Source organism: Capricornis sumatraensis, chromosome 10, assembly GCF_032405125.1.
Source record: "Capricornis sumatraensis isolate serow.1 chromosome 10, serow.2, whole genome shotgun sequence".
Lineage (NCBI taxonomy): Eukaryota > Metazoa > Chordata > Mammalia > Artiodactyla > Bovidae > Capricornis > Capricornis sumatraensis.
This window is the reverse complement of record NC_091078.1, coordinates 59,364,683-59,381,502: the sequence shown is the minus strand read 5'-3', so window position 1 is coordinate 59,381,502 and position 16,820 is coordinate 59,364,683. Positions and strand designations below refer to the sequence as shown.

The following is a 16,820-nucleotide window of genomic DNA, read 5'->3' as shown; positions in this document are numbered from 1 at the left end:
AGGCATGGGTTATGATCACAGTGAGGCTTCACTAGAATCTACAGGGACCCAGCAACCCCATCAGAGACCTAGGCCTCCTGGAAACGAGGGATTTTCCTGGAGTAACCCTGGAGTTACCAGGGGTCGCATTTCTCTGCTGTAGGACCACTCCTCCAGCTGATGACTGGATGAGTTAGCTAAGAATGGTGTCCCTTCTTGCCTGCAGGAAGTAATACCCAGAGACCAGGAAGGAGGTTGAGGGTGAGGAAATTCCCATAAAGGCAGAGGAAGTGCTAACATGGGGCACTTGGGCCAGTGGTCCCTGAGAGGGTGTGGAGAGGTGTCAGCAGCATGGATAAACACAGGAAAACGATGCATAACACAAACCTAGAAGCAACCCTGGTTAGTGCATATGTCCTCTTCCGAGTTTCAGTATGCAAATAAGATGCTTAAATTTGCCTTAAAATAATATATCATGCACTTATTTCCAAGTCACCAAACAAACATTATATACATAGTTTTTTAAATTATTCTATTTATTTGTCCTAGTTGTGGCCTGCACGATCTTTTGTTGCAGCGCATGGACTCTCTAGTTGTGGCTCTCAGACTTAGTTGCTCTGCCCCATGTGGGGTCTTTTCTCCCTGATCAGGGATACAACCTGTGTCCCTGCATTGCATGGCAGATTCCTAACCACTGTACCATCATGTGTGTGTGCTCGCTAATTTGCTTCAGTTCAGTTCAGTCACTCAGTCGTGTCTGACTCTGCGACCCCATGAATCACAGCATGCCAGGCCTCCCCGTTCATCACCAACTCCCAGAGTTTACCCAAACTCATGTCCATCAAGTCAGTGATGCCATCCAGCCATCTCATCCTCTGTCATCCCCTTCTCCTCCTGCCCCCAATCCCTCCCAGCAACAGGGTCTTTTCCATTGAGTCAACTCTTTGCATGAGGTGGCCAAAGTACTGGAGTTTTAGCCTCAGCATCAGTCCTTCCAATGAACACCCAGGACTGATCTCCCTTAGAACGGACTGGTTAGATCTCCTTGCAGTCCAAGAGACTCTCAAGTCTTCGCCAACACCACAGTTCAAAAGCATCAATTCTTCGGTGCTCAGCTTTCTTCACAGTCCAACTCTCACATCCATACATGACCACTGGAAAAACCATAGCTTTGACTAGACGGACCTTTGTTGGCAAAGTAATGTCTCTGCTTTTGAATATGCTATCTAGGTTGGTCATAACTTTCCTTCCAAGGAGTAAGCGTCTTTTAATTTCATGGCTGCAATCACCATCTGCAGTGATTTTGGAGCCCAAAATATTTGCTTCAGTTGTGTCCAACTCTTTGCATCCTTATGGACTATAGCCCACCAGGCTCCTCGGTCCATGGGATCCTCCAGGAAGGAATGTTGGGGTGGATTGCCATGCCCTCCTCTAGGGGATCTTCCCAACCCAGATCCCACGTCTCTCAGGTCTCCTGCATTGGCAGGCAGGTTCTTTATCACTGGTGCCACTTGGGAATTTCAGACCACCAAGGAAGTCCCTCAAACACTGTATTTTTAAGGTGCAGAGGCCTAAGGCCTCACCAAGGGGTGCTGGAGCCAATGTACTCAGAGCTATAGACAGCAGCTTACAGGCTAAGTGAGGAGGCGTTTAAATGGCCAGATCACTTGGAAGAAGTGCCCTACCTCATTTATGTTTGTTAAAAATCAGGTTGGCAAAGATGAAAACAACTTGTAAAATTGAATATTGGTGAGCACATGAAGAAAACAGCATTGCCGGGGGAGCGTAAATTAACACCCGTCCATAATCCATTACCAGAAACCCTTGGGGACAGGAATGTGTTGGAATTTAGAATTTTCCAGATCTTTGAAAGGCAACACGATGTATAAATTGTACTTCATATACCACTCCCTGTAGGAACCAGGGCAATACACACATTTATGTGCCTGCATGAAATGTATAAATACTCATACTTCGTGGGATAAATGAAAGGCTTTAAATAGCCTTGTGTCCATGCCGGTCAGGGTCTGCCACCAAATGAGTTTAGTTGTTAAACTTATTAAAGCATTTTCAGTTTTCAGAGTTTTGTGGATAAGGGATTATAGACCTTGTGACCTTTCTGGAGGGTGATTTTGCCATAAGCATTAAGAACCTTAAAATACACCTACCCTTTAACCCAATAATTTTACTTCTAGGAATTAGTTCTAAGGACATAACTGTGATTATGCGCAACGATCTAGTATTAAGGATGCTCATTACTGCACTGTTTTTGTTTGAAAGAGAAAGAAAGAATAAATTAGAAGCAACCTAAATGCCTACTAATAAGAAATTGTTTAAAGAGGCAGTGGACTAGAAGGCGGTCCTTAAAAACACAATGTTTGCTTATTGACTTGGAAAGTAATGCATATTATTTTAAGGCAAATTTAAGCTATGAAGACAATCTTATTTGTGTAGTGAAACCTGGAAGACGGCATGTATACTAAATAGGGTTATTTCTAGGTTTGTATTATACACAGTTTTTCTTTATTTATGTGGGTTTTCTCATTTTCTTTATTTTGAGTTAGAAAAGTAAGACTTCCAAAGAATTCAGAGGTACATAAGTTAAAACAAAGTTCTCCACTTCTCTCACCCTTCCCTAACTCCTCCTTGGGGGTAATACATATCCATTGAGTGGGTTTCTTTCCAGACTCTTTTTCTCTGTAAATGCATGAAACTCTGTAATTTTTCCAGACATGGAGTTTTAAGCAGCTTTTCGGTGCCGTGTATATTGTCCTACGTCTGACTCTAGCACTAAGCTGTTCTCCATGCTACAAAGGTGAACGTTTGTTTTCTCAACCCTTTCCACATTGCTGGACATTTAAGTAGCTTCTGTTTACTTACTATCTCAAACAATGCTGCAGAGAACATTCTTGGGCATGTACCTTTGTGGGCCCGTGTGTCACTTATGTGCAAGAGTTCTTATTTTTCATCTTCTTACCATGAACATGTGTTCCTTAGATTATTAAAAATCTTATTAAACACATTAAAAGATTCCATTAGATTGTTTCAAATCGCCTGAAGCCACTCAGTTGGCCTACTTTTTTCTCGGGATAAATGAGCTATTCAATAGCTCCGCCTTATAAATAAATAACCACATATTTTTGAGCCACATATATTTTTACAGATTCATCCTCCCCAAGGAGGTCCAGGGCCACAGACGGGAATCTTGGTTGCAGTGGCCAAATCCTCGGGCGGGGGGTGGCGTGGAATGTCCTTGGATGGCTGTCAACTTTTCACCATCAGGTGACCTGGGGGCCTTTCCTTGGCAGTTGCTGGTTGCTGATCACTCCTGGGAAGGCATCATTGCTGATTCCAGAGGTTAATGGTCTCCCAAGGCATGGCCTGGCTCCTCTGGAGTGGGGCCTGAAGGGTTTTCTGGGGGGTACACAGGATTCCTGGATCCAGAGGGGGGCTCCTAGGGTTGTGAGCCAGGCAGAATGGGTCGTCGTCCTGGGCCCAAGCTCTGAGTTTCCAAGCCCCCTAGCCTTTCTCTTCCTTGTGCATGCAAAATAGATTTGCACACACATTTCCTTAGCTTTCAGATGGCCATTCCTCTTCTGTGCAGCAATGCACCCGTGATGGGAAGTGGACACTGAGTGTGGGGATGACCTTCCCCTGGCTCTTCCTGAAGCTGTTCTTAAAAAGGGGGTGCGTCAGACAGTTGGTGGGTCCTAGGGTCAGGAACACAGATGCTCTTTATGCCAGGTGGCGCTGGTAAAGATCACGTCTTGCAATGCAGAAAACTTAAAAGATGCAGGTTCGATCTCTAGGTTGGGAAGATCTCCTGGAGAAGGGAATAACAACCCACTCCAGTATTCTTGCCTGGAGAATCCCACGGACAGAGGAACCAGGCAGTCCGTGGGGTCGCAAAGAGTGGGACACGACTGAAGTGATCGAATACCATCCCCACCACACAAGCAGTTCAGCTGGCCCACCAGACCAGGGGCTGGACAGTCCCATCCCTTACAGGTAGAGGATGGGGGAAAGTCTTTTCTGGAATTCAGACAGGACTCAAGTGCAAGGCAAAAGCCGATCTCATCATTCCTTTCTCTGGCGGCTCAGTTGCCCATCCCTTCCTATAATGCTGCCAGAACCCTCCTGTGTAATTACTAGGTGCATAATTAATACATGAGAGGCGTCTTCCTAACATATCTGAGCCAGTGCGCTGTCTTAAAATGGGATGGGAGGCAATACTTACAGGCTTCTACATGTCAACCGAAAATGTCCAGTCAGACAATCGCATCGTCAGCCCTGGCCACGCACATTTATATGCTTCTTGGACGCACTGGCCCCATGGACGGAAGCCAAGAGGTGAGGAAGGGTTCTGAGCTAAGGATTGGAGAGGGTGGGCTTAGAGAGGCAGGAAAACCGTGAGCTGGGCTTCCGGTAAGAGCATCTTCAGAAGGCAGAGGTCGAGTGGGTGGGGAGGCAGACTGGGGATGTCACAAGGAAGCCAACGTTTGTGACGCACCTGCTGCATGTCAAGCATTGAGATGCTGTCCCGTTTCACACCTGAGATAAATGTCAAGATCTCCCCTCTTACAGGTAGCAACGGGGAGTCCTGCAGTGGTGATGTGAGCTGCTGAAGGCCACGGTTAGGGACTCAGTTTCTTCCGACGCCCAAGGCTTAAAGGAAAATCACTCTTGCTGCCATCTTTCTTCAGTCTTTTTTCCCATCAGTCCATCCAGCACACCGTTGCTAGGATGAGCGTTCCAGATTCTTGGTTCAGCTCATTCCCTCCATAGCCTGGCTGGTCCCTACCTCTGCAACCTCATTACCTGTGACTGGAAACATGTGCCAGTGAAGATACTGGCTGAGATGCTCTCTGAAGTCTCTTCCAGGCCTATGGGTGAGGATTTTATGGTTGCAACACATTTATAAAATTCATAAATATTTTATTAATTTATTCTACAAGTTTCTGACTGCCAGTCGGCACAAGCAGTACTCTTGCCCTCAACCGTGACTTCCCACCACTTGGCTGACCAAGCAGGGCCTTCGTGCTCCTTTCCCCCCTCATCAGCCTTAATCAGTCAATCACTAATCATTAACGAAGCCTAAATAGACTCTAACCCACCCCTATCTTTCCATTTCCCTTACCTGGAGACCTTTCCACCTGCTCGTCTTTCAGCCTTGAATCCTCTCTCTTCCCCTCTTGGTTGGTGGATTCCCACTCATCTTTCAGGATCTCAATTTGGAAGCCCCTCTTTCAAGATGCCTTGGAGCCATTTTTGTCCCCAGGTTGGGGTTGGGAGCCCCTCTGATGTCTTCCTATGGCTGGATGACCTGGCCTACCATTCTCCCATGGCGTGCTGCTGCTGCTGCTGCTAAGTCGCTTCAGTCGTGTCCGACTCTGTGCGACCCCATAGACGGCAGCCCACCAGGCTTCCCTGTCCCTGGGATTCTCCAGGCAAGAACACTGGAGTGGATTGCCATTTCTTTCTCCAGTGCAGGAAAGTGAAAAGTGAAAGTGAAGTCGCTCAGTCATGTCCGACTCTTTGCGACCCCATGGACTGCAGCCCACCAGGCACCTCCATCCATGGGATTTTCCAGGCAAGAGCACTGGAGCGGGGTGCCATTGCCCGTGGTGTGCACCAGTGAACATATGTGAAGGTGACTTTAAACTATAAAGTGCCATTAAAGCGTTTTCTTCTTCTCATCCTTTTTCTTTCTTCTCCTTGTTCCTTCTTATTTCCACCCTTCTTCCTCTTCCTTGTTTAGCAGAGGCGCTTCGTCTGAGGGCTGGTGGAAAGGTGGGTGGCACTCCCCATGTTTGGGTAAATGTGTATGTTTCTGGGGATGAAGTCCAGAGCTTTCCTCAGCACCTCAGGTGTCCTTGACCTAAAAAAGGTTAAGCATCACCATACATTTTCTGGACACAAATGGGGAGTGAGATGAAGCAGGGTTGTTCTTTAGCTCATTACCATTCTCTCTGTCCTGCTTTGTCTTTCTAGAACGTGGACACGGACTTCACGTGGCAAGCCAAACTTTCAAATCTGGATTGAAGCGATACAGGAAACACCAAAGTTCAACCTCAAAGCAACTTCTTGCTTCAGTGCTGTTTGTCCCCAGGAAGGCAGTTCCAAGAAACAGTGCTTCCTTTAAAGGCCAGGGAGGGACTTCCCTGGTGGGCCAGTGGCTAAGATGCCTCACTCCCAATGCAGGGGGCACGAGTTCGATCCTGGGCCAGGGAACTAGATCCTGCATGCTGCAGCTCAGATCCCAGTTGTTGCTGGTGCTTAGTTGTGTTCAGTCAGTAAGTCGTGTCTCTTTGCGACCCCAGGGACTGTAGCCCGCCAGGCTCCTCTGTCCATGGGATTTCCCAGGCAAGAATACTGGAGTGGGTTGCCATTTCCTTCTCCAGGGGATCTTCCTGACTCAGGGATCGAACCCGAGTCTCCTGAATTGGCAGGATTCTTTACCACTGAGCCACCAGGGAAGCCCCAAGGCCCCCCACACTGCCGTGAGGCTCAAAGACCTGGTGTGCCACAGCTAAGACCTGGAGCAGCCAAATAAATAAACAGTAAATAAAAGAAATATTTTTAAAAAATAAATAAATGCTGGGTAGAGTGAGACCTGAAAGGCCAGGTTCCTTGTGTGGCTTGATTTTCCAAGGGCTCAGTTGAGGCAAGCAGGTGATGAGCAGGACTGGCCCCAAGGAAGGACCAGAGGCACGGCCCCCAGTTCCCCCAGGGAGAGCTGCCTTCCTGCCTCCTGGGCCCAGCATTGCCAACTGCTTCCTCCCAACGAGACCTGAGGCTATTGTGAGAAGCGATCACTATCACTCAGTTTAATGCCCATTTAATATATATTTCAAGATAAAGACTGAGGATTCATGGGTTCGGCCTGTGAAGGTGCAGCATAAATGTGTGAAAATAAAATATCTCCTGACCTCGCCATCAGAGACAGAGATTATATTTATTTTCTTAGGAGTGTCTGGTGAAGTTTCCTTCTTTCTTCCTTTCCCTTTTTTCTTTTTTTCTTGGTGGTGGTGGTGGTTGTTGTAGCTCAGCAGGGCATTAAATTTAGGGAGCAGTCTGATCTGTCATAGCCAGAGCCGGCAGGAGCGGGGAAGATGTGACCTGGAGATACAGGCCTCTGTGTTTCGTAATAAATCCCTTGATCTGCAGCTGGAGCCCTGTGGGAAGGCTCAGGCATTAGCCTGCCCTGAACAGAAGCGTGCAGTCATAGGAACAGCGTCATCGCAGCACCCGCAGGGCGCTCACAGAGGCTCTCTTAGTGGAGGGTCCCCCAAAGCAGATCGAGCTAGGAGAGGCTTGGGGAAGTGGCACAGGGGAGGGAAGGATGCTCATCTCGGGTGAGTTCACTTGAGCAGGTTGCCTCTGTGGGCAAGGGGGATGCCACCCACTTGAGGAGGAAGTTGGGGCATTTATTCATGGACTCCTGTCCCCACTGGTGAAGGCGCACTCTCCAGGGTGTTTTTGGGCTTCTGGGACACAACACCCTGTTCCCTCCAATGGCTTTCAGTCTACTTTTTGGGGATCCTCTTACTGTTCCTGTTCAGTCCCTCAGTCGTGTCCTGCTCTTTGTGACCCCATGGACTGCAGCACGCCAGGCTTCCCTGTCCATCACCAACTCCCAGAGTTTGCACAAATTGAGTCAGTGATGCCATCCAACCATCTCTTCCTCTGTCACCCCCTTCTCCTTTTGCCTTGAATCTTTCCCAGCATCAATCTTTGCATCAGGTGGCCGAAGTTTTGGAGCTTCAGCTTTAGCATCAGTCCTTCCAATGTATATTCAGGACCGATTTCCTTTAGGATTGACTGGTTTCACCTTCTTGCAGTCCAAGGGACTCTCAAAAGTCTTCTCCAACACCACAATTCAAAAGCATCAATTTCAGCGCTCAGCCTTTTTTATGGTCCAACTCTCACATCCATACTTTATGGTCCATTTCTCCGATCCTCTTACTCTGCCCATCATTAAATGTAGAAGTACCCGAGAACTCGGTCGCATCCCTGTTTCCTTGGTTGTCTACACAATCATCTTACACTATTTATCTCATCTGCTCCCTTGGCTTTAGTTCACCTATGTACTCCCGACTCTGTCATTGCCAGCTTGCACAGACTCCGAGTTGTGCCCCTAAACGTCACCTGCATCCCTAGATATTTGTCAAACACCACCCTCGGCTCTGGAGCCTGGGGAAGGGGGAGCGATCGCATCAGAGGATGAGCTCAGGGAAGGGTCTGCTTAAAATAGAGAAGACTGACAGTAAAGGAGCCAGCGGCTCATCCTTTTCAGTTACTTCTTTGTAAACAGCGATGAGCACCTTGCCTATTTTTTTGGCAGTCTAATCACTACGAACTCCCCTCTGGTGGGTACTTTTTTTAGAGCATAATAGAAGGTGTGATATCTTGTGAGAGGCGCCAGAATCACTCAGAGCACGGCAGCTCTGGGACTGAAGGAGGAGGTGACAAGTTCCTGGGAATATTAAAGATTGACACCAAATACTTTGTTACTGTTTAACTCTCTGACGATTCTTGTTGCTGGCGCGGAAAGAGAACATTTCTTTCCCTCCCTTTTGTTTATGCCTTCCCTTCTCTGTTCTGGGGATCCAGAAGCTGTGGATGTCAGATGCCAACTCCTTAAGGGCTGAAATGGTTTTATATAATACCAGAGAGGGGGAGCCTACAAAATGAAGAAAGAATCTAATTCAGCGCTTGGCCTGCGATGGAACTGGAAGGGAGGGTGGGGGGAAGAGCGGTCTTAAAAATAGCTCATTCGGAGAGAAGAATGCGGCTTGTCTCCCAGCGGCAGGCAGGCGCAACCCTTGGGTGAATTATAGGAACCTACTGTAAGCCTGTGCAATCGCTTTTGAAATGTTGATCATGGCTAAAAGGAGATGAGTGAAGGGAAGGCTGCCGGTGTCTGAGTGCCTGACGCGGGGAGCAACCTTTGGCAATGGATGGGTCTCTCAGGCCCAGGTCCACTGCCTCCACAGGCAGCATGCCACTTGGATATGTACGCCCGGTGCCCTGAGGCCAGTTCTTTATGCAGCTCCCCACATGGAAACTCCAAGCCTTCCCGCAGGGGTACCCAGGTCTCCTAAGGAGATGAGGGAGAGGTGAAGAGAGAGAAGGAAGAGAGAGGGTGGAGACAGGAGGTGATGGTGAGCATCTCAGACACACACAGAATCAATGGACAGAAGTCCACAGGGAGAAGCAGAGAGAAACCAGACAGACACAGAGGCAGAGGGAAGAAGGACGATCGGCAGTGGTTTCACTGCCCAGTGATGAGAAGGTACATGACGCAGCACTGTCTCCACGCCCCGCCCCGAGTCTGCAAGGATGCTGTCTTCCTTTCCATGCTCCGGCGCCTCCCTGAGCTTGCAAGAGAAGCCACGGCTGATTGTGCCTCATGGTCATCTCCGCTTCTAGTGGCCCACTCCCACGAAGAGACTGCAGCCCCTAGGATTACTGCAGGCGTTCACTGCAGACCTCCCACTCTGCGGGTGGTCCACCAAGGTCTTAGCTTCTGTGCCCAGTGCATTGAGCCATCTCTGGGTCAGTCCCCTTTGTTTTCCCTTCGATTGACGACGACCCTAAGGGCCTCATCTATACCTCCCTCAGGCTTCCCCAAACTGGGAAGTGACTCCTGATTCCTTCTTCCCTGGCCCAAGAAGGCATGTATGCAAACAGGCCAGGTGACCCAGCGCCCCTCCGATAGCATCGTGCCCATCTAAACCCATAAGGAAGGGGAGGGGGAGAGGCCAAGCGCCCTGGGCTGCATTCTGGGTGTCTGGCATGGCACCACCATGGCGGCCCCCTGCCCACACTCCCTCAGCGCTCATCAGTCAACAGCTGCAGGTTCTGATCCCAGGCATGCCTGGCTCTGCCTGAGGACTTTGACCCCAAGTGCATTTGGCTTCGGGAGCAGAACCGAGCCAACGACTGTGGATAAATCCTGCACCCACCTCATCTCCTGGATGGCACACCTCTGAGGCCTGTCAACAGTTTCCCAGAGCACCCCAAGTGCCCACGTCAGTGCCCTGCCTGTCAGCACCCCCGTGTTGTTTTACCTATCCTGTCCCACTTCTCCTACTGCTCGCCTATAGCTTTCTAGGGGTGGCCTTCCAGTGACCCAGGTGGTCTCCGATTCCAATCCTTAGGGGAACACCCACCCCCAAGAAAGGGTCTGTACAGTTACAGCCGTTTTCTCCCCGGGCTGGGAACAGGCTGGACTCCGTCACTGCCATGGAAGGCGTCACACCTCATTCTCGTCTGGGTTGCCCAGAGACCACCCAGGGACCTTACTGGAGTCAAAGTGTGTGCCGAGCAGGAGCTGCCGTAATTGATAAATAGCAGCCCCCATCCTTCTCGTTTGGGGCATCACGGGACCCTGAACTGAGTTCCCTGCACTGGGCAGAGGGCTCCCGCAAGTTATCTATTTTTATCAACAGATGAATGGATAAAAGACATGCGGTACATATATACAATGGGGTATTATTCAGACAGAAAAAAGAACAAAATTGGATCATTTGTGGAGACGTGGATGGACCTAGCATCTGTCATGCAGAGTGAAGTGAGCCAGAAATAGAAAAACAAATACCGAGTATTAACACATGTATGTGGAATCCGGGAAAACGGTACTGATGAACCCGTCTGCAGGGCAGGAATAGAGACTCAGATGTACAGCATGGACTTGTGGATACAGCAAGGGAAGGAGAAGGGGTGATGAAATGGGAGATTAGAACTGACATGTGCACATTATTTTCTTTCTCTTTTTTCTTGCTGAAAGAGCAAATAAATATAAGCTTTGGAGTCAGACCAAAGAAAAAAATAATATTCCAGTAGAGAAACAAGAAAATCACGGGAAAAGAGTAATCACGGTCATTTCTGTAGTCTGACAGACATACCGTGAGAACTAACAACCCAAATTAAGACAAACGCCCTTGAAGCAAACCCTGAACTTGGAGTGAGCAGACCTGGCCTATCTCGGTTCTTCTCAAACTCTGGATGCCAGCGGTCATGTGCGAGGCGGGTGCAGGCAGTAGAAATGTGGGGAGTGGCGGCCGCCACCTCCACATTTAAGGAGGCAGATTCTAGAAAGACCCATCCTCCTAAGAGACGTGGCGTGTCTGGGCAGAGCTTGGTTGCTGAGGGAGACGGGCTGGAGTCGCGTCTCTGCTCCACCATGCCCTGGCTGTGCTACTCTGCACCAAAGATGTAACCTCTTTGAGCCTCAGTTTCCCCACCTGTAAAATGGGGGCCATAGCAGCTCAGGAAATTGTCATGAAGTTAAAAATAACTTCATGCAAAGTTCAGCAGCTGATATCAAGTATAGCCCACCCCACCCCCACTTTCGTCTTCTTTGTCCTCCCCCTGATGGAGGGCAGGTTGAAGGTAAAAGGAAGTGTGTCCAGCCACACAGCCAGGGCTCGGGACCGCCGGACACCATGGCTCCCACACACGACCTGTCTGCATCCGTGGGCGTGGGAAAGAGACGTAAACTCAGACGGGCATCAAACACGAGTCAGACATGCCATTCCGCGCCACCGACACATTTCAAAAGTGCACATCACAAGGCTCTTGTGGACGTCCTGGCGGGCGGCCAGGGTCAGACCACAAAAGGAAGCTGGTTCCCCGCCGGGAGCAGCCGGGTGGCCGGGCGTGGCCAGGGCCCCACGTCACCGCAGAGTGCGGGGCTCAGCTGGGCTTTCCTGCCCTCCCTTCCGCCCTTTCTCCCGTGGGCCCTGCCGCCAACAGCTCGGGTGCTGGTGCTCTGGCCAGCAATGAAAGTCAGCTTTCCCTGGACCCTTCCCCATGCCCCCAGGGTGGGGGTTGCCGAGCCCGGGCGGTGTACACAGGGCTCTCCACGAGGCCCTGCAGCCCTCAGGACACCAGCCTGGCGCCTCCTCCCCTCAGGGTACCAAAGAGAGGCTTCTTCTGTCCACAGTTGGTAGAAGTCACATCCTGTCTGTGGCCTCAAGGTCTGAGAGGCAGCCACAGGCCGAGAGGTGGCAGGAGGTCTCTTGAGGTGGTTGGCCTACGTCAAACCTCATTCCCGGCAGACAAGCTGCAAATATTTACTGAGGGGCTGCTCTGTAGCCGCTCTGTGCCCCGGTCTGCAGGGCAGACAGAGATGCCCTGTAACAGACAAGGGGCTTGTGTTCCAACTGGGGAGGCTATACTGACACTTGAAAACCAGGGGTCCTGTTGATCCCGAGCTATGCTTGTAACACTCCAATGTGTGGGGAGGTGCAAACCAAACTCAGAGACGCTGGGCTTACTCTCGGAACCCCAAGGAGGCTGGAGAAGAGTCCTGGTTTGGCCCGAGGACTGTCTTCCATGCAGCACTAAATGCATGGAGTTTGCAGATGGGCCCCCGTAGTCTCCGGCTTCCTGCCTTACTCTCATTGGACATTTTACCCCATTTCTTCATCCCCACATAAGTTTGATCCTTTCCAGCTAAGCACAAAAATATCCTTGCAAGTGAGGTCCTGCTATTCTGGTTTTGTCGAGGAGAAAGCTGAGGCTTATGCAGTCTCAGGTATCAAACAGGATGCATACGTGTGTGTTACTCAGTCGCGTCTGCCTCTTTGCGACCCCATGAACTGTAGCCTGCCACGTTCCTCTGTCTCTGGGATTCTCCAGGCAAGTGGGTTGCCATGCCCTCCCCTCCAGGGGATTTACCCCACCTAGGGGTCGAACCCGCATCTCCTATGTCTCCTGCATTGGCAGGCATGTTCTTTACCACTAGCGCCACCTGGGAAGCCCCATCAAACAGGATACCTTCTTGTGCTTTCATGGAGCACCTCAGCTCCATCTTCTTATGCGTCCAGTGACAGCTTGGCTCCCATCTAACTGTCCCTCATCCAGGGGCCCTGAACATGGTTGGCCACACAGCAGTTTCTGGGTGAATTAATTTCACCAGTGAGTTTCCTCCTGACTCAGAGCTGAGCTCCTTGTACTGAGGGATCGAGCATGTGTATCAGGGAAACAGAAGGGGGTGGTCACTGTGAGACTGAGGCTCAGACGTGGGGGTGGGGAGAACCTGGGGCCTTGGAGGCTGGAAGAGGGGGTCCCTAGGAGGTTGGAGATGGACATAGAAAAGGAGATGGAGGTGGTCAGAGACAGGCTTCTGCTGGGCCTCCTCCGTGTTCTGTGCAGAGGGAACTCCTAAGATCTAGGGGACAGCAAACCCTGGCCATGTTGTGATGTTCTTTTAGACAAAACTGCCTTTTAGGTAAATACTTTTTTGGGCCAGTCTCACTGAATTAACTATCTGGGTCATTTGAATTTCTTCTCCAGGAAATAATTACGGCCTTTGGGAAATGTAAAGTGTACGGCAGCCCTGTGAGCGGATAGGAAGCGCCAGCCTCTCTCTCTCTGCCTGCGCCACCACCTACCCTTACTGTGTGACCTAGGGAACCGAATTAGCAGTGGCTCCTGTCTCTGGGGTCCAGCGTGTCTTTGTATACCTCTGGGGGGATGTTGCTGGGGCGTTCGAGGTAGCTCTGCACGTGAGGGAAAGGAGATGCGTGTTCTTTTCTGTCTATGAGGGCAGTGACTACCTTCCAGGCAGCAATTTTTTTTATTTTTTGGGGAAAATAACATTCTGTAGATACCCTCTCCAATTCTGGAAGGTGAAACAAAGCAGAGAGGAGTGTCGTTACCCTGCTACGGCATTAGGGGGACTCAAGCTGCGGCTTCACTGCACAAGACAAGACAAAAGCTCTTAGGCCAGAGCTGGGGAGTGGGATGATGGTGGGGGCAGCTGCGTAGCTTTGATTATGGTAATGAAATGTTGTAGGCGACCAGCTGCCAGCCCCTTATCTGGCTGGGGGATGTGGGAAGCCACTGCGAACATGTGAATGGTTCCTCTTCATCACGAAGTGTCAGATGAGGAGGCAGTGTTGTCCGAGGGGAAAAGTGACCACCTTTTGCATCAGAATAAGGCTGGCCCTTCCCCAAACCCCTGGGGAGGCAGAGAGGGGAGATGGTAGGAAAGTTTGCAAGGGGCTTTCTGTTCCTCTGCTGGGACAGCCACTGCAGGGTGGGTGGCCTGAACAACAGAAATTAATTAATTTCACAGTTTTCCTCACCATTCTGGAGGCCAAAAGTCCAAGAGAAAGGTGTCAGCTGGGTTGCCTTCTCTCTCGCTGCGTTTGTAGTTGGCCACTCTCTCCCTACATTCTCACATGGCTTCTCCTTGCCCAGGTCTCTGGTCTAACCACTTCCTGTCATAAGGATGCCACCAGTCAAGCTAAAGCAGCGTCCGCTATATGCCTTACTTTCACCTTCATTGCATCTTTCAAGGCCCGATCTCCATAAAAGGTCGCAGCTGTGGCTTCCCTGGTGGTCCAGTAGCTGAAACTCTGAGCTCCCGATGCAGGGGGCCTGGGTTTGATCCTTGGACAGGGGACAGATCCCACATGTCGCAAATAAGTGTTTGCATGCCAGCAATTAAAGATCCCACGTGCTGCAAAGAAGATCAAAGATCCTGTGTGCCTCTACTAAGACCAGGCACAGGCAAATAAAGAAATATTTTAGAAACAAACAAAATCCCTCAAAAAGGTCAAAGTGTGGGGGACTAGAGATTATGATTTCAACATACAAATTCTGAGGAAGACAAAATTCAGTCTCAGGTTTCCTGAGTGCCGAAGAATTGATGCTTTTGAACTGACTGTGGTGTTGGAGAAGACTCTCGAGAGTCCCTTGGACTGCGAGGAGATGAAATCAGTCAACCCTAAAGGAAATCAGTCCTGAATATTCATTGAAAGGACTGATGCTGAAGCTGAAGCTCCAATATGATGGGAAGAACTGACTCATTGGAAAAGACCCTGATGCTGGAAAAACTGAAGTTAAAAGGGGGAGAAGGGGATGACAGAGGATGAGATGGTTGGATGGCATTATCGACTTGATAGACATAAGTTTGAGCAAGCTCCGGGAGCTGGTGAAGGACAGGGAAGCCTGACATACTGCAGTCAATGGGGTCGCAAAGAGTCGGACATGACTGAGTGACTGAACAACAGGCTTCCTAGGTGGGAAAGTGGAAGCTAAGTGACTGGGGAGTCAAGGGGAGATGACTGCTGATGCTCAGAGAGGTTAGGACTTCCTGGGGGGCTGGGTCATCTTGACTGAGCTCCTTGACCAGAGGACACCCAGGGGCCCAAAGGTGAGCTCACGAGGAAGGGAGGCCTGAGCTGGTGAGCCTGGCTCACGGGGGCTGAGGAGCAGGGGACGTAGTAAGGCAGGGTGGGAGCTGCGGTTGGATGCTCCTCCCACTGCACACACAGAGCAGGCTAAGCATATGTGAATGCGCATCAGAGAACTGCCACCCTGGAGCCCAAGCGGAGGCATCCCAGCTGTGGGGAGGTTTGTGTGAGCCAGGCTGCTGTGCACAGCTGAACCAGCTGCAGACGGCATGTTTGTATTCTCGGGCCGCACAGCTGTGTGTGAGCACTGCGTTTCTGGAGCCGGGGGGCAGCCTGCACAGCGGCTCTGACCCCGAGTCTGCCCACCCCTTCAGGACCAGTCTTCCGTGATGATACCATGTGGCAGCCACAGACGCGATTACCAGGAACAAGACTGGGCAGACTCTCGCTCGCTCTCCACCAGGCCTTTCAAGGCAAGAGTCTGTAAGGCCCAAGGATACTGGGAGATGGGGACAGAGAATGTCCAGGGAAGGAATTTTCTTCTAGATGATGTGGGAAGGCGGGAGCTGGGTGATCAAAGAATAGAAGAGAGACAACTGGTTTGTATCCTAAGTTGGGTGAATGGGACGTACCAGTTGTGTTAAGATCCCTCTGGGAAGAGGGGACACCTTTTATGGGTGAGGTTTTAAAAATGTGCACTTTTGTGCTCGCTTTGGCAGCACATATACTAAAATTGGAACAATACAGAGAAGATCAGCATGGGCCCTGTGCAAAGATGACACGCAGATTCGTGAAGTCTTCCAGATTTTTTGATATATGGCAGAAACCAACACAATATTGTAAACCAATTATCCTTCAATTAAAAATAAATGAATTTATTTTGAAAAATCTACACTTCTGACACCATAAAACTCCTAGAAGAGCTCATAGGCAAAACATTCTCTGACATAAAACATACCAATGTTTTCTTAGGTCAGTCTCCCAAGGCAATAGAAATAAAAACACAAATAAACAAATGGGACCTAAGCAAACTTACAAGCTTTTGCACAGCAAAGGAAACCATAAACAAAACAAAAAGACAACCTAAGGAATGAGAGAAAATATTTGCGAAGATGTGACCGACAAGGGCTTAGTTTCCAAAATAAATAAGCAGCTCATAATACAACTCACCAACAACAAAAACTCAATTGAAAAATGAACAGAAGACCTAAACAGACATTTCTTCAAAGAAGACATACAGATGGCCAAAAGCACGTGAAAAGATGTTCAATATTGCTAATTATTAGAGAAATGCAGATAAAAACTAGAATGAGGAACTCCCTCACAGTGGTCAGAATGGCCATCAGTAGGAAGTCTACAATGATAAAAGGTGGAGAGCGTACGGAGCACAGGGAACTCTCTTACACTGTTGGCTGGAATATAACTTGGTATAGCCACTATGGAAAACAGTATGGAGTTTCCTCAAAAAACTAAAAGTAGAATTACCATATGACCCAGCAGTCCCACTCCTGTGCATACATCCAGACAAAAGTAAAATTCCAAAAAGATACACGCACCTTCGGGTTCACCGCAGCACTGTTTACACCAGCCAAGACATGGAAACAACTAAATGTCCACCAACGGAGGAATGAGCAAAGAAGATGCTGCACGTACCTACAGTGGAATATTACTCGGCCGTGAAAAGAGTGA

The 16,820-nt window shown here is 49.6% G+C and overlaps 1 non-coding gene across 1 annotated transcript; it reads left to right on the top strand.

The window, feature by feature from the left end:
- Nucleotides 1-15,834: 15,834 nt before the first annotated feature.
- On the top strand, nt 15,835-15,941 carry LOC138088041 (U6 spliceosomal RNA). The gene has a single exon (XR_011145634.1). It is a non-coding gene; the product is annotated as a U6 spliceosomal RNA (small nuclear RNA).
- Nucleotides 15,942-16,820: the final 879 nt, after the last annotated feature.